Source organism: Mauremys mutica, chromosome 6 (genome assembly GCF_020497125.1).
Source record: "Mauremys mutica isolate MM-2020 ecotype Southern chromosome 6, ASM2049712v1, whole genome shotgun sequence".
NCBI lineage: Eukaryota > Metazoa > Chordata > Testudines > Geoemydidae > Mauremys > Mauremys mutica.
This window is the reverse complement of record NC_059077.1, coordinates 42,767,556-42,790,491: the sequence shown is the minus strand read 5'-3', so window position 1 is coordinate 42,790,491 and position 22,936 is coordinate 42,767,556. Positions and strand designations below refer to the sequence as shown.

The 22,936-nt window shown below is 45.9% G+C and overlaps 1 protein-coding gene across 6 annotated transcripts in view; it reads right to left on the bottom strand.

Moving 5' to 3' along the window:
• LHFPL2 (LHFPL tetraspan subfamily member 2) overlaps positions 1 to 22,936 on the bottom strand; it is a 232,234-nt gene that overhangs the window by 111,199 nt on the left and 98,099 nt on the right. The gene's annotated exons all lie outside the window — the stretch shown is intronic.

The following is a 22,936-nucleotide window of genomic DNA, read 5'->3' as shown; positions in this document are numbered from 1 at the left end:
TATCTAAACAATGACATGATGCAATACCAGGAAGCATTAGTATATTATAGGAAGGGGTGAGGAAAGTACCCATCAGGAATGCACATGAAGTGGGGGAGGAGGGAGAAGCTCTTGCAGGGCTTTGGAGCTGTGCTCTGGCTCCAGGCAAAAACCTGCAGCTCCACTGCTCTGCACTCCAGCTCTGGGTTCTGCTCCAAAGCCCTACTTATGACTCCTAATTTGGTTTGAAAATGTGTGAAATAAACCATTTCTCCCTTTCCACTAGATTAGCTGTAAAATATGCTGCACGGTTTGCTCCACCACCACCACCAAGAGGAAAACATTTAATCCTTCATTTTCAGCTATTTAACTATTTATGCATTAGTAAAGAAGAAGCATTTTAGCCTAAACCTTTAAGGACAAACCGATAGTCTTCTAATTCTACATAAGGCAGAAATATGAACTTAAAACTCTATTCACAATCTCAACAAGAAAGGGCACATATGCTTGTTACCATTAATGGAAACCCACACATCTTGATTAGTACAGGTATGTAACAACTTTCTATTGAAGTCAGTCTTTTGCGCAAAATGAAGAAAGTAACACAGATATATCCTCTATTTTAACACATCCTTTTCAAGTAGCTTTTTCTTCATACATAAGCCATGGCCGCACTGCACATATGATACTATGTCAAAAGGAAATATCTAAATCAAATGTGAAGAAAAATGTATTTCTTTCATGCAAGTTTGCTGACACGGAACAGAAAACTAGTCCAGTCACTAAAATTACATCACACTGTACAGAAATAACTTATTCAATGGGTTCTCCTTCTGGCATCATTTTAGTATAGTACAAAACTGAAAGGAAAAAAAGACCTTGCTACTGAATAGCTCTCATTAAGGCTAGCTTCAGAAACAATAGCAAAACAGAAAAAAAAATTATGTTTCGATTAGGTGAGACATACTGACATATTAACAAAACACTAATTGTTTGGATGTTCAACAGAAAATGTTAACAGCTCCAGGCATACGGTGGATATTTTAAAATGTCTTGTCATCTATTATGTGGACTTTTCACCTCTGTTTTGCCACTCAAAGATACACTTAATTTTATTTTCTTTTAACCAGTGTGACAGACCCAGGCCAGTGGGGAAAACGAGTCTGGTAGAGGGCAAATATACTGGTCACTGGATGAGTAGTTTTCTGTTCCCTGAGTGACCAGAGCAGGGGCTGCACTAGAGTAATCAGGAACCTGCTAGAACCAATTAAGGCAGACAGGCTGATTAGAACCTAACATTTTTGCCGCCCCAAGCAAAAAAAAAAGAGCTCTGCCCTGCCCCCGCGAGCGCCGCCCGACCCCTCCCCGAGCGTTGCGTTGCACCGCCCAAGTCCCCGCCCCCCCGTGCCACGTCGCGTTGCACCGCCCAAGTCCCCGCCCCCCCGCACCACGTCACATCGCACCGCCCAAGTCCCCGCCCCCCCGCTCCACGTGGCACCGCCCAAGTCCCCGCCCCCCCGCTCAACGACGCACCGTCCAAGTCCCCGCCCCCTCCCCGAGCGCCGCGGCGCAGCGCCCAAGTCCCCGCCCCCCCGCTCCACGTAGCGCCGCCCAAGTCCCCGCCCCCCAGTGCCATGTCGCGCCACCCAAGTCCCCGCCCCCTCCCCGAGCGCCGCGTCGCGCCGTCCAAGTCCCCGCCCCCTCCCCGAGCGCCGCGGCGCAGCGCCCACGTCCCCGCCCCCTGAGCGCCGCGTCGCGCCGCCCACGTCCCCGCCCCCGAGCGCCGCGTCGCGCCGCACACGTCCCCACCCCCCGATCGCCGCGTCGCGCCGCCCAAGTCCCCGCCCCCCCGAGCGCCTCGTCGCGCCGCCCAAGTCCCCGCCCCCCCGAGCGCCGCGTCACAGCACCCAAGTCCCCGCCCCCCCGAGCACGGCCCAATTCCCTGCCCCCCCAGGGCCACGTCACGCCGCCCAAGTCCCCGCGCCCCCGAGCGCCGCCCAAGTCCCCGCCCCCCCGAGCGCCGCGTCACAGCACCCAAGTCCCCGCCGCCCCGAGCGCCGCGTCACCGCACCCACGTCCCCGCCGCCCCGAGCGCCGCGTCGCAGCACCCAAGTCCCCGCCCCCCAAGCGCCGCGTCGTGCCTCCCAAGTCCCCGCCCCCCGAGCGCCGCGTCGTGCCTCCCAAGTCCCCGCCCCCCGAGCGCCGCATCGTGCCGCCCAAGTCCCCGCCCCCCCGAGCGCCGCCGCCCAAGTCCCCGCCCCCCCGCGCGCCGCGTCGCATCACCCAAGTCCCTGCCCGCCAGCGCCGCGTCGCGCCTCCCAAGTCCCTGCCCCCCAAGCGCCGCGTCGCAGCACCCAAGTCCCTGCCCGCCAGCGCCGCGCCGCCCAAGTCCCCGCCCCCCTGAGCGCCGCGTCGCAGCACCCAAGTCCCCGCCCCCCAGCACCGCGTCTCGCCTCCCAAGTCCCCGCCCCCTGAGCGCCGCCCATCCAAACCAAAACCAACAAAACCAAACCCCGATCGCCACCCCCTCCCAAGGTGCCGCCCCAAGCACGTGCTTGGTAGGCTGGTGCCTAGAGCCGGCCCTGATTAGAACACCTGCAGCCAATCAAGGCAGGTTAATCAGGGCACCTGGGTTTAAAAAGGAGCTCACTCCATTCAGGGAGGGGGGAGCCAGAGGAGAGGAAGTGCATGTGAGGAGCTGGGAGCAAGAGGCGCAAGGAGCTGAGAGTGAGAGTGAGAGGGAGAGGGTGTGCTGCTGGAGGACTAAGGAGTACAAGCGTTATCAGACATCAGGGGGAAGGTCCTGTGGTGAGGATAAAGAAGGTGTTTGGAGGAGGCCATGGGGAAGTAGCCCAGGGAGTTGTAGCTGTCATGCAGCTGTTACAGGAGGCACTATAGACAGCTGCAATCCACAGGGCCCTGGGCTGGAACCCAGAGTAGAAGGCAGGCCCGGGTTCCCCCCAAACCTCCCAACTCCTGATCAGACACAGGAGAAGTTGACCCAGACTGTGGGGAAGATCACTGAGATAAGCAAATCTGCCAAATAAGTGCAGGACCCACCAAGGTAGAGGAGGAACTTTGTCACACCAGGTAAGGTACATTACAGTGAAAAGATAAAAACAAGAATTGAAGTTACATTGAGCTAGAAAAGTCTATTTGATATATGTATCCAAAGTCAAATCAGCATACAGAAAACATCAATATTATAATTTACAAGTTATATCAGTAACAAGAAAAAATAGATAGAACTTTTGCACTTCTCTTTAAAAGGAACACACAATGCTAATTGATGCAATCTTTCACCTGAATACACCTGCTCTGAACTTGCAGCTAATGCAATCCAGATGTGACTATAATAAACTGCTGATCAATGTCCATAATCCATATTCTCCCATCACCACACCTCATCCAAAAAATAGGCATAGCATATCTTTACACATTGTTAAAAGAATTTAAACCAAAGATTAAAATATTACAATCCTTGTGATTCCCACAAAACTAAAGAGACTAAATACTGAGGCATTAACAGACCTACATTGTGAATGTGAAAGATCCAGCTCAGTGTGTTACCTAGTAAAATAAACATCTGGCTGACCACTGCATTAAGTTACTATATTTTCTTTACAAAGAAGCCAAAACAAACTATCTGGGGTAAAGATAGACAAATTTAGCAGTAAAGCTTTCCTTTAAATGAATGTTAATTTTTACACTTGATTTAGGTCTACACTTATTAAGCTTAAGCGTATTAGTTTGAAAATTTAGAATATGAAGCATTAACAAGGCTCCAATCCAGCATGCACTGAAATCAATGGGAGTGGAAAAGTGACCCTATGCTTATATACATTCATGACTCTGTACAAACAGAAATTAGTTAATCTTTACAATATGCTTCTTAAGTATTATTATCCCCATTTCACAGGTGGGGAAACTGTAGCAGAGAGATTCAATTTCCCATGGCTGCATAGTGAGTTGAGCAAAGAGAAAGTTATTCACCTTGCAGTAACTGAGGTTCTTCGAGATGTGTGTCCCTGTGGGTGCTCCACTCTAGGTGACGGTGCGTCCCGGCGCTGTCAATCGGAGATTTTCGGTAGCAGTGCCTGGTTGGGGCGCACGCACCCAGATGGTATCTCCCGTCTAGTTGGAATCTTCCTGAGTGCGTGCGCCCCACACCCTCCTCAGTTCCTTCTCTACCGTGGAGAGTAATCTTAGTACTCCAAAGTAGAGGGGAGGAGGGCGGGGAGTGGAGCACCCACAGGGACACACATCTCAAAGAACCTCAGTTACTGCAAGGTGAGTAACTTTCTCTTCTTCTTCGAGTGCTGTCCCTGTGGGTGCTCCACTCTAGGTGAATGTATAGCAGTACCCACTACGGTTGGTGGGACTTTGGAGATACGGCAGGGAGTAATGAAGATAGTACTGTATGACCTACTATTGTGTCTGCCGTGGTGTTTTGCGTTAGAGCACAGTGTTTTGCAAACATGTGTTCAGATGACCATGTAGCCGCTTTGCAGATATCAGGAATGGGAACATTGTGTAAGAAGGCAATGGATGCTAACATGGCTCTAGTGGAATGAGTTCTAATGCCTTCAGGCGGTTGAAGATTCATCGCACGGTAACAGGATCTGATGCAGTCAGAGATCCACTTGGACAGACGTTGTTTAGAGATAGCCATACCGTTTGATTTTTTTTTTTTTTTTGGTAATGGAAACAAAGAGTCGCGGAGACTTGTGAAATGGTTTAGTCCTGTCTAAATAAAAGGCAATTGCTCGCCTGACATCGAGAGTATGTAGGGTTGCCTCTTGTGGAGTCTTGTGAGGTTCGGGATAGAAAGTAGGTAAGTATATAGGTTGGTTGAGGTGGAAGGTAGATACCACTTTAGGAAGAAATTTATGGATGTGGTCTCAAAGTGACTTTGTCTTTGGAGAAGATTGTGTAGGGAGAGTGGGCCATCAGGGCACTCATTTCACCTACTCTCCTTGCCGATGTTATAGCAACTAAGAAAGCCACCTTCATGGATATATGGAGATGAGAGGAGGTAGCCAAGGGCTCGAATGGAGGCTTCATGAGAGCGTGTAGAACGAGGTTAAGATTCCATGAAGCAGCTATTGGGTGAATTTCAGGGTAGAGGTTTTGCAGGCCTGTGAGAAATCGTTTTAGGGTTGGGTGAGTAAAGAGTGAATAACCTGCTAAGAGGTCATGGAAGGTGGTAAGTGCCACCAGGTGCACTTTGGTGGAGCTGAGCGAATGTCCGTCTTGTTTTAGTTCCAAGAGGTAGCCTAGAATGATAGGGAGGGTTACCATATTGGGCGCTAAGTGCTTACGTAAGCACCAGAGGGCGAAATTCTTCCACTTCTGCGGGTAGGTTTTATGAGTGGAGTCTTTCCTACTGTGCAGGAAGACATATCGGACTTGCTCAGAACAGGCTAGTTCATGGGTTTGGAACCATGAAGGAACCACGCTGTGAGGTGGAGCTTGAGGAGCTCAGGGTAAAGAGCCAGTCTATTGTTCTGGAAAAGGAGATCTGGCCTGTTGGGGAGAGCCTGTGGGTGACGGGAGGACATGCAGAGTAGGTAGGGATACCACGTCTGTCTCAGTCAAGCTGGGGCAATAAGTATGACCTGGTCCTTATGGTCCACAATCTTCCGAAGAACCCCGTGTAGCAGAGGGATTGGTGGAAGGCGTACAGGAGAGAGGTGTTCCGCGGGATGAGGAATGCGTCTCCTGGGGATGGAGTTCTGAGTCCCACTCTGGAGCAAAACTGGGGACATTTTCAGTTCTGGGTTGTGGCAGAGAGGTCTACTGACGGGGTGCCCCAGAGGGAGAAGAGCTGTTGAAGTATTGTGGGGTGCAGTTCCTATTCGTGTTCCGTCGAGAAGTGCCTGCCGAGTGCGTCGGCAGTAGTGTTGTGGCAGTCTGGCAGGTAGGAAGCGGTGGTCTGTATTTGACGTTATATACACCAATTCCATAGACGGATGGTTTCCATGCAAAGAGAATGTGAGCGTGCTCCCCCTTGTCTGTTGATGTAGTAATACATGCTATGTTGTCTGTTAAGACTCACAGGTATTTGTTCTTTATGAGGGGAAGAAAATGAAAGCATGCTCATCTCACAGCTCTGAACAATAAGATATTTATGTGTAGGTGCGACTCTGATGCAGACCACTAGCTTTGCGCCCTGTGTCCCTCTAAATGCGCTCCGCAACCAATTAGGGAAGCGTTCGTGGTGAGCACGAGTGCTGGGGATCAGTTCTGGAAGGAAACCTTAGTGCAGAGGTTCTCTGGTCTTGTCCACCACTGTAGGGAAGCTAGAAAGTTGGGAGGCGGAGTTAACAGCATCCCTAAGGTGTGTCTGTTGGGTTTGAAATTGGAATTGAGCCAGCCCTGAAGACATCTCGTGTGCAGCCTGGCGTACTGGAGTATGAAGGTAGTGGCTGCCATATGACCAAGGAGCTGTAGGCAGAGTCTTGCCTGTGTCCTTGGATGAATAGAGAGCGTGCGTTTGAGCTGCGTGATAGCGGGGAATCTGTGATATGGGAGCAAGGCTCTGCTCTGGATTGAGTTGAGATGAGCTCCGAGGAACTCAATTTGTTGTGTAGGTGTCAGGGTGGATTTTTGGGCGTTTATTTGGAGGCCTAGGCTGTGAAAGAGGGCGATAGTGAAAGAGTAGCTTGGAGTGTCTCGCCATAGGAGTTGCCCTTGATGAGGCAATCGTCCAGGTAGGGGAACTGCGTGACCCCATGTTTGTGGAGGTGAGCCACGAGTACAGCTAGAATTTAGGAAAAAAACTCCTGGCGCTGTGGAGAGGCCGAAAGGAAGAACTCCGTATTGGAGATGGTCGTGACCGATTGTGAAGCTTAGAAAGCGTCTGTGAGCTGGATGAATTGATATATGAAAAGAGACGTACTGTGGGTTGAGGGCTGAAAACTAGTCCCCTTGATCTAGTGCAGGAATTAATGTGCCCAGTGTGACCATTTTGAATTTTTGTATCCTCGCGAATTTGTTCAGTTGGCGTAAGTCTAGTATAGGCCTCCAGCCCCCAGTCCTTTTCTGGGTCAGGAAGTAATGGGAGTAGAAATCTTTCCCTGGATGTAGCATTGGCACAGGCTCCACTGCACCTAGCTGTAAAAGATAAGCAACTTCTGCGCGAAGCAGGTGCTCATGAGAGGGGTCCCTGAAGAGGGACGGGGAAGGGGAGGAGGATAGGATATGAATGGGCTAGAGTAACCGGACTGAACTATCTCGGGGACTCGGCGGTCCTGTGTAATTTGCTGACAGGCATGTTGGAAACTCTGGAGGCGGTGGTGAAATGGGCAAATAGGCTGTGGAATCAAGGAGTGGTCGCACAGACCCTGAACCAACCTTTTAAAATTGTTTATTCCCAGATGGATGGGAAGTGGTTGCTTGAGCTTGATCTTGTCTGTCCTTAGGGGGTCTAGCGCGATTCCTATTTATGTGGTAAGGTTTGGGTTGATATCGTTGACCCCTGGGAAGAGATGGGTGAATGCCCAGGGTGCGCAGTGTCGCTCTAGAATCTTTCATCGTATGAAGTAGTTCATCAGGTGTGGTTTTGTATTTTTTTTTTTTTTTAAGAAAACAGTTTATGTTTATCAAAGGGGAGGTCCTCCACTTTGTTCTGCAGGTCTTTAGGGATGCCAGATGCAGAAAGCCATGAAGATCTGCGCATAATCACAGCCGGTGCAGTTGTACGGCTGCTGTGTCTGTCGTGTCTACAGAGGCTTGTAGGGCTGTTCTGGAAATCAATTGGCGCTCGCTCAAAATTGATTTAAAGCCCGGTGTCCTGTCCTCTGGAATGCAAGAGGCGAATTCAAAAGTTTATTGTAGTCATCAAAGTCATGCCTGGCAAGGAGTGCAAGGTAGTTTGCGATCCAGAATTGTACAGTGGAGGATGTGTGAACCTTGCGACACAATACATCAAGGTGTTTACGGTCCATGTCCTGCGGGGTGGACTGATATTGTGGCTGTTTCGTTCTTTGTGCGACTGCATTGATAATGAAAGAGTTCAGTTGTGAAAAAAAAAATAGGAAGTCAGCGTCCTTAGCAGGAACATAGTATCTATGTTCGGCTTTTCTGCAGGTTGGTAATAAAGAAGCTGGAGTTTGCAGAGAGCGTCAGCTGGTTCCAAGAGTGCCTCATTTATAGGGAGCGAAGTAGGGAAACTGAGGCTGGAGGCTGCCTTAGCCTGAGCCTGAGGTGGAAAAAGGCTCCAGTGGGGGAGGAGATGGAGGTGTGGCGAACTCTGCTTGCCGTTGTAGATCAGGTTCACGCTCAGTGAAGGTAGCCAGTTCAGGTGGTGGGACTGCGCTGTCATGTTAAGAAGCGAAAGCGAAAGTGTGAGTGGTGCAGTGGGTCGGTTCTTGGTGCCCTGCAGGGGGTCTGTTGTTGGTGCAGGGGCGGAAGGCAGGCTCGGTGCCGACGTCCTACCTGGCACCAGGGCAGAGCACGCGGTCGGAGCCGCGGCTTTTTTTTTTTTCCCCCCCTTCCCTTCTTTCGCCCAGAGGCTTGCGGTGCCGACGGCTTTGTCGGCACCGGGGCAGAGCGCATAGCCGGCTCCGTGGCTATTTTTAGCACTGCTTGCGGTGCCGACGTCCTTGTCGGCACCGGGCTTGCGGTGCCGACGTCCTTGTCGGCACCGGGGCAGCGCGCGCAGCCGGCTTCGCGGCTATTTTTTGCCCTAAGGCTTGCGGTGCCGACAAGGACGTCGGCACCGGGACAGAGCGCGCAGCCGGCTCCATGGCTGTTTTTACGCTGAGGCGCTTGGTGCCGCGGAATCCTTCTGTGTTCGCCTCTACGGTCTGTGGGAGCCGCTGTTGAGGCGTGATCCGGGGCTGAGGCGCCTAGCTTGGGCGCTGTCAGCACAGAGGGTAGGGATCTCCCAGGAGACCCCTTACCCTTGTTAGAGTCTCTCCTATGAGACTGCTCTGCTTCTTGCCTCCGCTCCAGGGAGGGTGAAGCAACGCTCCCCACCAGTTTCGATCTGGCTGGGGAGGATGTGGGAGTGGGTTTAACTTTCCCCATCTCCGAAAGCGGCTGTGGGGATTTCTCCATGAGAAGCATTTTAAGCCGCAGGTCCCTGTCGTGCCGAGCCCCCGACTCGAGGCTCATACAGTAGAGGCACTTTGCAGGGATGTAGGCTTCCGTGAGGTACTTCACACAATGTGAGTGCCCATCCAACCTTGGTATGGAGTCGTGCCAGAAAACACACCTCTTGAATCCTGAAGCCCCTGGCATTGTAAATTAGAAATGGCAGGGGAGAGTGTCTCAGTGAGAGACAAGTCTGAAGTGATTTTTTTTTAACTAAGTAACTAACTATGTAACTATACTAAAGGAAGGGAAACAACTGGGAAGTGATTAATAATTATTTCTATGTTCTTTGTTACTGTTTCCTATAGATACCAGGGAAGAGAAGGCAGCACTACTCCGAGTCCCGTCTTCAGCTGAGGACGGTTGAGAAGGAACTGAGGAGGGTGTGGGGTGCACGCACTCAGGAAGATTCCAACTAGACGGGAGATACCATCTGGGTGCGTGCGCCCCAACCAGGCACTGCTACCGAAAATCTCCGATCGACAGCGCCGGGACGCACTGTCACCTAGAGTGGAGCACCCACAGGGACAGCACTCGAAGAAGATGATCTGAATTCAGAACTTTTTGATTAATAATGCTGCATTCATATCTTCAAAGCACACAGCATCCTAACAGTACAATGCCCATTGTTATTGACCTCTCTATCATTGCCAAAACAGTTACTACAGTGATGTGGATCTCTGTCCGAGCTACAATGAACTACAATGACCAGTTCATCTTAGGACTCAACTGGGTCATTAACCGGCCACTGTAGCTGCTTGGTTACTACTGACATGGACCAGATTGGAAGAGGCATCTTAAAATGATGAATATCTCTGTACCCCATTGCTAAATCACTTGGACAATCCAGTACCTTGGTACAATCCTTACTAGTGATATTTATCGATGTTCTGCATAACAATCTAGAATTTCTCAACAGCCTTGAGTTATTCTTTTGTCTCTCTTCTTTACAAGTCAGTCAGTCCGTTTAAAAAAAAAAAGTCCTATTTTCACAAAACTGTTGCACAAAACTTCCAGATGTCCTGGCTCAATGAAGCCCTAAGGAAGTACTTAAGGAATTAAGTTCTCTGCCTGCAGAAATTGTATTGGAATGGCTCTGAGATCTCAGAACAAAATAGTTAAAGAAATTACCTTTTCATGCAGTCTTAGTGATGTTAATTGCAAATCTTTGATAAGATGTTAGTAAATAACATGTCATTTTGCTAAATTCCTAGGTAGCTGTAAGACTGTCTCACACTACTACTATATGGCTGTTCTACAATCCTGTTTTAATGTGAATTTGCTATATGCCTATATGCTATATGAATAGCTATTGATTTGCAGTTTTACTCTTCAATCCTAAACCATTTCATACAGAACAGTAAAAAGTCACCAGATGGTGCCAACTCAGTAAACTAGAGATTAAAAGGTGAGGACTCCCTTATCAAATCCTGAGTCCTTTAGTCCTCATACATAATATAGAATTTGTTAACTTTGTTGCCTACTTACTCTTTATATTTTTATGACTATTTTAAAGATAGGAAATGGTCTCAATGTAATTAGAAAATATGTTCATTTTATTATGTGAACCTGAAGAAAATTCTTCACAAGAACCAATGGTAAATAAATGGATAAAAAGTAAAAAATCTAAGACTTCATAGCTGAATAAAATAAAACAAAACATTTAAATTACATCTAACAACGTAACCAGCTGAAGTGTTAAAGAATTCAGAGTGCACACAGTTCCAAATAGACAAGTTACTGTACCTTGTAGAGCACAACTGATACCCAGTTTCTACCTTTGTAGGAAACATCCCTCTGAGGCATTTACCTTCAGTTCTCCAAATAGTTTCTCAAAGAGCCTAAACATATTATTTTAAAACTACAATTAAGTATGACTAGCCAGCTGATTCAGTACTTTTTTTTTTTAAAAACACCTCTGAACTCTTTGAAACCCTCACGGAAACAGACTACAATACAATAGACAAGACTGTCTGGTAAATATTTACTTAAAACTAATTTTAAACTCTGCTAACCTGAATGTACACCAGTTGTTCCTTTTTATATTGAACAGTTTCTTTATAGACAGCATAAAAATCCTCTGCAGTTTAAAAATGACATCTTAAGCTTTAAAAATCTCAAACTGGGAAAGGATCTGCTACTTTAAATCTTTCAAATAAAGACAGATATTATATATGAATTGCTTTTGATCAGGTAAAATCTAAGACTAAACCGTTTCGTTTGTGGTCACTCCAGTTAAATAAGAGAGCACAGGAAAACAAACATAGGTTTACCTGCTATGCCAAAAGGAGGAAACATAACATAAGAACATAAGAAAGGCCGTACCGGGTCAGACCAAAGGTCCATCTAGCCCAGTATCTGTCTACCGACAGTGGCCAATGCCAGGTGCCCCTGAGGGAGTGAACCTAACAGGCAATGATCAAGTGATCTCTCTCCTGCCATCCATCTCCATCCTCTGACGAACAGAGGCTAGGGACACCATTCTTACCCATCCTGGCTAATAGCCATTTATGGACTTAGCCATCATGAATTTATCCAGTCCCCTTTTAAACATTGTTATAGTCCTAGCCTTCACAACCTCCTCAGGTAAGGAGTTCCACAAGTTGACTGTGCGCTGCGTGAAGAAGAACTTCCTTTTATTTGTTTTAAACCTGCTGCCTATTAATTTCATTTGGTGACCCCTAGTTCTTGTATTATGGGAATAAGTAAATAACTTTTCCTTATCCACTTTCTCAACATCACTCATGATTTTATATACCTCTATCATGTCCCCCCTTAGTCTTCTCTTTTCCAAACTGAAGAGTCCTAGCCTCTTTAATCTTTCCTCATATGGGACCCTCTCTAAACCCCTAATCATTTTAGTTGCTCTTTTCTGAACCTTTTCTAGTGCTAGAATATCTTTTTTGAGGTGAGGAGACCACATCTGTACACAGTATTCGAGATGTGGGTGTACCATGGATTTATATAAGGGCAATAATATATTCTCAGTCTTATTCTCTATCCCCTTTTTAATGATTCCTAACATCCTGTTTGCTTTTTTGACCGCCTCTGCACACTGCATGGACATCTTCAGAGAACTATCCATGATAACTCCAAGATCTTTTTCCTGACTCGTTGTAGCTAAATTAGCCCCCATCATGTTGTATGTATAGTTGGGGTTATTTTTTCCAATGTGCATTACTTTACATTTATCCACATTAAATTTCATTTGCCATTTTGTTGCCCAATCACTTAGTTTTGTGAGATCTTTTTGAAGTTCTTCACAATCTGCTTTGGTCTTAACTATCTTGAGTAGTTTAGTATCATCTGCAAAACATAATTCCATCAAAATACATTCTTACTGGGGGGAATTCCGTGAGTTCCAGTTCACAAGGCAAAATGCTGTGGCAGAATTCAGCAGTCACAATCAAAAGTATGTCTTGAGGAGAGGGTAAGAAAAGAGTGAGAAACAATTAGAAGAATGATGCAACTGAGAAAAACAAGACAATGCAAACAGATTGATTTCTGTGGGTGACAGTTCAGGAAAGCAGCAGGATGGGATGAAAACACAAAAACTTGCAATGCAACTGTCAAGTGGTTGAAGAGGATTCCATTATCTAATGTCTACAGTGTCCTTAAAGTTCTCCAAAACAAATATTCAAGCAAATGTATCTAAAACAGCATTTTCCGAAGGACCAGATGCTATTACTTTCTAGAGCATATAGATTTAAAAACAACAATCTCTGCCCTTCCCAAAAATATAAAGATATAGTATTTTTAAAGGATTTATTTGTTTTCCAAATCATAAAAGGGGATAGGCGGGCAAGAATAAAATGAAATGGATACTCATGTTTAGTTTACATAGCTCATCTGCATCAGGAGCTCAATCCAACTATTAAATAAATCAGTGGAAAGACTCTCACTGACTTCAATAGGATTTGGAGAAGTCCTGAAAGAGCAAACCAGAATAGCCATGTAACGAATTGAGCCTCTAACTGACTAAGGCCTGGTCTACACTAGGAGTTTGTCAAATTTAGCAGCGTTAATTCGACTTAACCATGCACCCGTCCACACCAGGAAGCGAATTAGTTCGACCTAGAGGGCTCTTTAGTTCGAATACTGTACTCCTCCCCGACGAGGGGAGTAGCGCTAAATTCGACATGGCTATGTCAAATTAGGCTATGTGTGGACGGAAATTGACCTTAGTAGCTCCGGGAGCTATCCCACAGTGCACCACTCTGTTGACACTCTGGACAGCAGTCCGAGCTTGGATGTTCTGACCAGCCACACAGGAAATGCCCAGGGAAAATTTGACATGCTCCGGCGCCTTGTGGATGTTCTGCAGGACCGCAGGCAGGAGGACAGAGCCCCCCTGCACTGTATCTGCAACCGCCCTCCCCCGCCACAAAGTCCCAAACCCTCCTCATCCAAAGTAACAAGAAGGAGGGGCGACAGGGGCCGTGAAAACTGTCACTGCACCCCTGCAGAGTGCACAAATACAAGAAGGCTCATTCCCTAAATGTTGAGAAGTCCTTCCGTTCCTGGCTCACCGAAGCCCCAATCCCAGTTTCATCCCCTAACTGTGTAGTTGATTATTAAAAGTAGTTTGCTGTTAATTACTATTTCCGTCAAGTTTTTCTACAGAAGACTGTCTGTGAAGGGGGGGGGGAAGGGGGTTGTTAATTGCATAGGACAGTCACCTTTACCAGGGTACAGACACGGGGGCAGGATCAACAGCAGGTCACACACACAGTGCAGTCAGTAGGCACCCTGGTCAGTCTGGGAGGTGTTTTCCATGTTCTGTGTGGTGGGGGGGTACGTGACTTTGTGGCATGGGAGGGCGGTTACAGAACTTATGCAGCGGTCCTTGTCCCGGACCACAGAGCCACGCAGCAGGGGAATCTGTAACCGTCCTCCCCCGCCACAAGGTCACATAGCCCCCGCACACAGAGTCCCGAAAAGGAGGGATGGCAGGCTCTGTTGAAACAACCAGTCCGGCACTGCAGACCGCTCTAGGAGCAGGAGCCTATCATTCCTCGAGTGTAGAAGCGGTGTTAACATACTGCACACCCTACCCACCACAGTCTGCGTCCCTGTTTCAACCCTTTAATGCGAATTCATTAATAAAGAAAACTTTAATTAACAATGTTCCATTAACTTTATTTTTAAACATGTGTTGGAAGGGGGGAAACGTGGTGAATGGGGTATGTAACCGCAGAAGAAAGTCAACAGTAACTGAAGCAGGGGCAGGTTCAGCTTCTCTGTAAAGAAACTGAACAGTCACAGGTTACCCTGCTCCCTGAGGAACCTAGCTTTCAAAGCCTCCCGGATGCACAGCGCTTCCCGCTGGGCTCTTCTAATTGCACAGCTGTCTGGCTGAGCATAATCAGCAGCCAGGCGATTTGCCTCAACCTCCCATCCCACCATAAAGGTCTCCCCCTTGCTCTCACAGAGATTGTGGAGCACACAGCAAGCTGCAATAACAATGGGGATATTGGTTTCGCTGAGATCCGAGCGAATCAGTAAGCTCCTCCATCTCCCCTTGAGACGTCCGAAAGCACGTTGAATGATGACAGTTACCCAAGACCACCCTCGACACATTTTTTCCCCCAGCATGCATTGTGGGGAAATCCCAGAATTCCAATGGGCAGCGGGGACTGCGGGAACTGTGGGATAGCTTCCCACAGTGCACCGCTTCCAATGTCGACGCTTGCCCCGTTAGTGTGGACTCACAAAGTCGAATTAGTGTCCTTAGTGTGGACACACAAATTCGACTTTGTAAGGTCGATTCCACAAATTCGAATTAAGTTAAATCGAACTAATCTGGTAGTGTAGACATACCCTAAGAAACTGAAAAAAATCCTATACTATTTTCAGTTACTAACATCTTATCAATAATAATCAATTACTACCTAAGATATCAAAAAATAAACCTTAGATACATCACAATCTGTTGTAGCTACATTATTTTTTCAGCCATCGGGCGTAAATGAGGTAGAGCCTCTGGAATTGTTTTTGGCAATAATTGAGCTTCTAGAATGGGGTGGGCAAAGGTTTTGGCCTGAGGACCACATCTGGGTATAAAAATTGTATGGCAGGCCATGAATGCTCAAGAAATTGGGGATTGGAGTGTGGGAGGGGGTGAGGGCTCCGGGATGGGTTTAAAGGGTTTATATTTTGGGGAAGAGCAGAGTTCTGCCAGAGCATTTTGCCTTGTGAACTGGAACTCATGGAATTCCCCCCAGTAAGAATGTATTTTGATGGAATTATGTTTCCTCCTTTTGGCATAGCAGGTAAACCTATGTTTGTTTTCCTGTGCTCCCTTATTTATTTATTTATTTATTTTTGTTAGTCACTTCGGTGAGTGGCCATATACCATTTTGAAAAAAGTTCAATCTGAATCCAAGATCATTAATCTCAGACACACAGTTCCTGACTCCTTCCCACATTGTAGGTGAAATCCTTGCCCCACCTTACATTAACTGCAAAACTCTCATTGACTTCAGTGGAGCCAAGATTTCAACCCATACAAACAATCCTCGCCCAGCTCCCTTCTCTTGAACATGTAGAACAGAACAAAGCATAAAAAAATTCATCCAATCCTCCCACAGCCCATCTAAAATGCAACAAAGGTAAGGCAGGGATCTTCACAGTGTCCCGCAGCAGTCTTTACTCTAGAGCCAAGGTCAGTTTTCAAAGAGTTCACCGATGGCTGGAACTGCTGCAGGTGCTGTGGTCAAAGTCTTGGTGGTGAGGAGGTAGCTTTTGGGGCAAAGAGTCTAAACAGAACATTAGCCAAAAATATTAATAAGCTTTAAAGAGCTTTACAGCCTATTAAAATCATAGCAATTTCTTATAAAGTTGCAGAAGCTGCATATATAACACTGCCTGGGATGTGATCAGTAAGGGAGAAATGTTCTGTTCAGCTCTCACTGACAGCAAATACAAGAAGCAAATTAAAATATATATTAATTTCAAATTCTAAAGAGAAGATAATTTATTATCTAGTTCAAGTAAGAGATACAAGAGGTGCCACATTTATTACAATTTCCTAAAAAATGTAATGCAAAATTAAGATGAAAAAGGAAATAGAGGTACTGAGAAAAACTAAAGGCCTTTCATGTGTATCAGTAAAATATTATGGTTACATTTAACCAAAAAGAAGAACCTTACTCATTTTTTTTCCTCTCTAGTTTTCCCGCCTGTAGAAAACCTCCCACAGTTTTCACAGAACTCTGGAAATCATGAGCAACCCCATCTCTCATCCAGTCTGCCCTTCCGACAGGGGCTTACAAATCCATTAAGTGGTATTTCTTTTATGCCAGCCAGAGGAAGGTAAAATTAATTTGCCACTGTTTGGTAGGAGTTAAAATTGTACTCAGTTTTGCAGATGGTGAAATAGCCAACCCCAGGGACAGTGGGAATTCAACAGCCTCTAAGAAATATGTTAACTGTGGTTTTGCACACCACAAAGAACCTTTTCTTTGCCTTTTCAATTTTTGTCATTCTAGGCTGACTCTGGAGCCAGTTTGTTTAAACACTGCTATAGATTATCATCTTCATTTTCGGAAAATTACACAGTCTGTTCTGGTAATTCAATAAATAAAATCTTTGTGTTTTATTGGCTCTTTGTCATCAGCTTTGTAAAGCAGATAGTCAAAGTAAACAATAGATTAAGTAATAAAGTAGATAAAAATAAAAACAATCCTGTTTGAAAGCTGTGACAGCATGCTTCAGTTCTTTGCCCAAGTCCCATCATGTCAAATAGTAGAATTGGAAATACATTTGTTTAAATTAATCTAATTAAGTTCCGTAGGGCAAATAATTTGTTACAACATAATGAATTCCTGGTGGAAAAAATTTATTTTCCCTAAATTTCTACTTCTCTTTTTTCACTGCCCAAAACAGTTGTTCCAGTTACTATAGTCAGCATATAAACACATACAGAGACAGACAAATACAGAAGAGTTAAACATGTACATTCTCCAGACACAGAGGGAAAATATACCACCAAGACTTTTCTCTGCTTTTACCAAATTAATACTAATGCTTTAAAAAATATTGTTGGTTCTCCTTATTTCTCCTATGTAAAAATTCCTTGAAAGCTGAACTAGCATGGTGTAGGCCAACTATAGAGATTCAAAATTTCAGCGTGACAAACTAATGGTGTTTCCATAGAATAAGGACACCCCAACCTTGGCTCATCACAGTTTGAACTCTGGGGGAAGGGAATAAAAATCTCTCAACAGCAGGATCTGTATCACTATGCTGCTTGGAATTTGAGAGGGCAACATTTCTCAGCATAAGCAAGGGATCCCCAAGGGGCTTAGCTTGGGTTAGCCCTAAAAGAGACACTGAGCTTGTACATTACAGCAGCGTCTATTACTTTTTGAAACTGAATATTGTAACTCACTTGTGTGTGTATGTTTAACTGCTTTAATCTGGTACATAACACTTATTTCTTTTTCCTGGTTAATAAACGTTTAGGCTTGGCTACAAGCATTGTCTTTGGTGAGAGATCTAAAGTACAATTTACCTGGGGTCAGTTACTGGTTCTTTGGGACTGGGAGTAATCTGAATATTGTTGTGATTTTTGATGTAAGAGACCATCTATAACAAAGGCAAGTTTGCCTGGGTGGCAAGATAGACTGCAGTGCACAAGGGGACTGTCTGTGACTCCATGATTAGGCTACTATAGTGCTTGAGGAGTTCATGCTTGATACTTGGTTGGAAAAATCTAAGTAGAGACCTCACAACCAGTTTGGGGTTTGTGCTCTGCTTTTTGACAGTCTGCCGTGAGGTTGGCACTCACAGTCATGAGCTATTCCAGACAGCTTGACAGGCACAATCAATCAATGAACCCTAGGAACTAGAGCAACCAATGTTGAAACATTTTTTTCCAAGGGGAAAATCCACCACCTAAAAAAATAAATTAAAAAAGGGAAGTTCCGCGGTACACTATGCCATGTAGGAAATCATGAGGAGATCACCCTTGGTCTGCTGGCATTTTTCACTGAAACCCAAAAAAGGATGTTTGTCTGACCCCAAACTTTTAAAGCCTAATGGAAATGCTGTTTTTAATTCTTTGAAATCTTCTCCTTGTTGTAATGCCTGCAGGGAGTGAGTGCAAAGTACAGCTGTTGGCTTATCCTCAACTGGCAAACACTAAGATAACTTGAGTCTGACAGTTTCTTGATGTCTCTTACAAAGCTGAAAAGGTACTCTTTCTACAGATGGCCACATTATAACCAGGGTCTATTACTCTGGTTCATCAATACATTTTCAGGCTCAGAAAAAAAAAGGTTATTTCCTTAACATACAAAGCTGTTAACTGTTCACTCCTCTCTTTTGAAAACACTGTCGAATCCTGGCCATGTTGAAATCAATTGGAGTTTTGTCATTGTCTTCAGAGGGGGCCAGGATTTCACCCTCTACTTTCAACTGAAAATTTGCTAAAAGCTTTTGTCAAAGTGAGTTTAAATAGGAAGAACTCAAGAGTGGGCTGGTGAGGTGGCAGAGAGCCAGGGACAGTGGAGTGAATATTCCTGGTGCCATTGCAGCTCAAACACATGTAATGGTAGCAAAAACAAACTTAAGATCTACAGTAGAATGCTATCATAATTGATGACCCTCAAACTTCTAGTAGCTGGTCCAAGAAAGAACATTCACTTCATCCCCAAAGCAGCTTTATCTCCTGAAAAAAGGGCCATTTCCAGACTCTATTGGAAAAAATATGAGAGATTAGAAAGCTGTCAAAGCACAAACATCTATCTATTTGGATGGCAAGAGTAAAAAAAATAAACATTTGTTTTTTCAAGTGCTTTTCTCATCCTCCGACATCCACTTTTTTTTAAAAGAGTTCTTAATATTGACTCCATTTTTCATGCTATTCTCTTGGATTGAGAACACATTTGCCAATAACTTTTTTCCTATTAGGCAAATATTGATATTTTTCATGTTTGAAATGGAGCTTAAAATTAACATTTTTCTGTTTACTTCCTTGCTTGAGGCTCCCCATCATCAATGATGTCAGAGTGGATCAGTATGCTATTTAATTTGTGCTCCCTCTGCTGACCGTGCATCAGAAAGGCACAAAACAGCCAGACATTCTGAATAAACTGACTTTTAATTAAAATGAAGTTTCTGGTGAAAGTAGTGAATTAGAAGAAAAGATTCGTACAATTATGATAACATTCTCCAACAGATTCTGACAGTTTCCCTTTAATATGCACTTTTTTTCTTTTTGAAAAGAGGAAGACCTCTGTCAACCTGTCCCAGACTGAGGTGTCATTAGAGGAGATTGTGGAACAAATTGATAAATTAAACAGCAGTAAGTCACCAGGACCAGATGGTATTCACCCAAGGGTTCTGAAGGAACTCAAATGTGAAATTGCAGAACTACTAACTGTAGTCTGTAACCTACCATTTAAATCAGCTTCTGTACCAGATGACTGGAGGATAGCTAATGTGACACTAATTTTTTTAAAAGGGCTCCACAGGTGATCCCAGCAATTACAGGCCGGTAAGCCTGACTTCAGTACCAGGTAAACTGGTTGAAACTACAGCATAGTAAAGAACAATATTGTCAGACATATAGATGAACATAATTTGTTGAGGAAGAGTCAACATGGTTTTAGTAAAATGAAATCATGCCTCACCAATCTACTAGAATTCTTTGAGGGGGTCAACAAACATGTGGATCAAGGGGATCCAGTGTATTTCAATTTTCAGAAAGCCTTTAACAAGGTCCCTCACCAAAGGCTCTTACGCAAAGTAAGCTGCCACAGGATAAGGAAGGTACTCTCATGGATTGGTAACTGGTTAAAAGATAGGAAACAAAGGGTAGGTATAAATGGTCAGTTTTCAGAATGGAGAGAGGTAAATAGCAGTGTCCCCCAAGTGTCTGTGCTGGGACCAGTCCTATTCAACATATTCATAAATGATCTGGAAAAAGGGGTAAACAGTGAGGTGGCAAAATTTGCAGATGATACAAAATTACTAAAGACAGTTAAGTCCCAAGCAGACTGCGAAGAGCTACAAAAGGATCTCTCAAAACTGGATGACTGGGTTTGATAATGGCAGATGAAATTTAATGTTGATAAATGCAAAGTAATGCACATTGGAAAGCATAATCCCAACTATACATATAAAATGATGGGGTCTAAATTAGCTGTTACCACTCAAGAAAGAGACCTTGGAGAGATTGTGGATAGTTCTCTGAAAAAATCCCCTCAATGTGCAGCGGCAGTCAAAAAAAGCTAACAGAATGCTGGGAATAATTAAGAAAGGGATAGATAATAGGACAGAAAATATCACGTTGCCTCTATATAAATCCATGGTACGCTCACATCTTGAATACTGTGTGCAGATGTGGTTGCACCATATCAAAAAAGACATATTGGAATTGGAAAAGGCTCAGAAAAGGGCAACAAAAATGATTAGGGGTATGGAGAGATTAATAAGACTGGGACTTTTCAGCTTGGAAAAGAGACAGCTATGGGGAGCTATGATTGAGGACTATAAAATCATGACTGGTGTAGAGAAAGTAGATAAGGAAGTGTTGTTTACTACTTCTTATAACACAAGACCTAGGGGTCACCAAATAAAATTAATAGGCAGCAGGTTTAAAACACATAAAAGGAAGTATTTCTTCACACAACGCAGTCAGTCAGTCTGTGGAACTCCTTGCCAGTGCCAAGACCATAACAGGGTTCAAAAAAAGGACTAAATTCATGGAGGATAGGTCCATCAATGGCTATTAGCCAGGATGAACAGGAATGGAGTCCATAGCCTCTGTTTGCCAGAAGCTGGGAATGAGCAACGGGGGATGGACCACTTGATGATTACCTGTTCTGTTCATTGCCTGTAGGGCACCTGGCACTGGCCACTGTCAGAAGACAGGATACTGGGCTAGATGAACCTTTGGTCTGACCCAGTAGGGCCATTCTTAGGACCTTTAGGATACATTTAAGTAGATTGTGACCTCATTGTGCTGACATCTCTGGCAACACTGAGAAATCATTGACAGGTTCTCAACTGAACATTACCAACACCATTAGCTTTATAAATTTACTGTATGCACTGCAGCAAGTTGTCCACAATAACCCATATTTTCTCTGTAGATTAAAAAGAGCAAAAAACTCAATGTATTAATCCTTAAACCACAATATTTGACAATGTTTGTAAACTCATGCTTAATGAAAAATACTTACCTCTAAAGTCATTCTAGACAAAGGGTAAAAATTACAAAACATGTTGGTATAGGAATTTTGTTTTGGACATCATTAGGTTTGCTTTATTTTGAAAAACATATAAACAACTGATATCCATGAAGGCATCTACTTTGAAAGAAAAACATGAAAAACTAAGGTCACACAAGGGCAAACTAAGGTCACATAGAAGCAGACAGGAGGAGAAAACAATGGTCATTTAGGCTACATCTACACTACAGCTGGGATCTACGCTCTGAGATCGATCTACTGGCAGTCTATTTGGCAGGTCTAGTGAAGATCCGCCAAATTGACAGCAGATCGCTCTCCAGTCAACCCCTGTATTCTACCCCCGACAAGAAGAATAAGGTAAGTCAACTGGAGAGTTTCTCCCATTGACCCCACCCCCCGCAGTGTAGACCCCACGGTAACTCGACCTAAGGTACACCTCTACCCTGATATAACGTGATCCGTGTTAAGGGTGCTGGGCCAGGCTGGGGGATTCAATAAGGGGAAGAGGGTCTCAGGGGCGGTCAGGGGCTCCCTCTCCCTGGGTCTGGGGGGCAGGAGCTGTGGGAGGGCACTTTTGGGGGCCCCACAGTCCCAGAGTGGCCCAGGGGATTAGCAGGGGGCCGGGAGCAGCTTGCTCTGCTTCCCCGGCCCCAGCTGTGTTGCTTGGGGAAAGGACGCCCTCCTCACTCACCAGCAGCGGGAAGCGGAGCGACGCAGCCCCAGCCCACTCCACTCTGCCACCTCCCAGCCGGGGTGCTCCCCTTCCCACCGCCGGTGAGTGCAGGGAGGTTGGGGAAAGGATGCCCCCCCGTACTTACCTGCGGCAGGAAGCGGAGCGCCGTGGCTGGGAGGTGGCAGAGTGGAGCGGGCTGGGGCCGCATCGCTCCGCTTCCCACTGCCGGTGAGTGAGGAGGGTGTCCTTTCCCCAACCTCCCAGCATTCACCAGCGTCGGGAAGCGGAGCAGCCCAGCCTGACACCTCTACTCCACCAGCTCCCAGCCGTTGCGCTCCACTTCCTGCCGCAGGTGAGTGCAGGACCTTTCCCCAGCCGCTCCCCAGCGACATGGCTGGGGCCAGGGCAAGGAAACAGAGCGGGCTGGGGTCGTGTTGCTCTGCTTCCCACTGCAAGTGAGTGCAGAGGGGGCATCCTTTCCCCAACCTCCCCACACTCACCGGTGGCGGGAAGCAGAGCGACGCGGCTGGGAGCTGGTGGAGTGGAGCGGACTGGGGCTGGGCTGCTCCGCTTCCCGCCGCTGCTGGTGAGTGCCTGTCAGGAGGTCGGGGGTGGATAGGAGTCGGAGCAGTCAGGGGACGGGGGGTTCAGTAGGGGGTGGGGTCCTGGGGGTGATTAAGGACGGAGGTCTCTGGAGGGGGCGGTCAGGGAACAAGGAACGGGGAAGGGGGGTTTGATATAACGCGGTCTCACCTATAACGCAGTGAGATTTTTTGTCTCCCGAGGACCATGTTATATCGGGGTAGAGGTGTATATCAACTCCAGCTACATTATTCATGTAGCTGGAGTTGCGTAGCGTAGGTCGACTTACCGCAGTAGTGTAGACATAGTCTTAGTAAAGTACTGACAGAACAATCTTAGAGAATGTCTATGAAAAGATTTTGTAAGTATATATAAACTCCAGTCAAACCACCACTCAGGACTG